The sequence below is a fragment of the Cupressus sempervirens genome, chromosome 8 (genome assembly GCF_028749045.1).
Source record: "Cupressus sempervirens isolate cs-2001-9-10 chromosome 8, ASM2874904v1, whole genome shotgun sequence".
NCBI classification, from domain to species: Eukaryota; Viridiplantae; Streptophyta; class Pinopsida; order Cupressales; family Cupressaceae; genus Cupressus; species Cupressus sempervirens.
This window is the reverse complement of record NC_143125.1, coordinates 297,138,668-297,139,250: the sequence shown is the minus strand read 5'-3', so window position 1 is coordinate 297,139,250 and position 583 is coordinate 297,138,668. Positions and strand designations below refer to the sequence as shown.

General features: G+C 33.6%; 1 non-coding gene across 1 annotated transcript; it reads left to right on the top strand.

Moving 5' to 3' along the window:
• The first annotated feature begins 255 nt into the window (after positions 1-255).
• Positions 256-373, top strand: LOC149542595 (U5 spliceosomal RNA). The gene has a single exon (XR_016355810.1). It is a non-coding gene; the product is annotated as a U5 spliceosomal RNA (small nuclear RNA).
• The last annotated feature ends 210 nt before the right edge of the window (positions 374-583 follow it).

Genomic DNA, 583 nt, shown 5'->3' with positions numbered 1-583 from the left:
GAGAAGATAAGTATGCAACGTTCAGCTTACTTATCTTCATCTTCCTGCTCGCTGGACGTAAAATAAATCGTGATTTTATTTCAACTTTAAAACATGCCCACAGAAAATTAAGAGTACAGCCATTTAAAACTCCATTGTCTATTAGTGTGTTGTGAACACTTCTTCTTCTTAGTTTAGTCCCACATTGATTGGTCTATGAAAATCTGTTGTAACAGAGATATATAAAAGTGTTCATGTTCCAGTGCATAATCACGGAGCCGCGTGGTGGAGACAGAGCGAACTATTCTTTCGCCTTTTACTAAAGAATACCGTGTCTTCGCCACTCAAAGCGGCATACGCCTATTTTTGGAGGCTTCCTCTTCTCTAGAGGACGCCCACAACACAAATTCAAATTCAGAAGATGAATAATAATTTTGGGTTAGTTTCTTTTTTGTACTTTGATTTTAATTAAAACAATTACCATTACAATATATATATAACATAGTGTCAGACATGTATACTTCCATATGCATATATAGATAATTAAAACATAGTGTTAGATATATACACTAACATTCTATGGATATATAGATAATTAAAACAT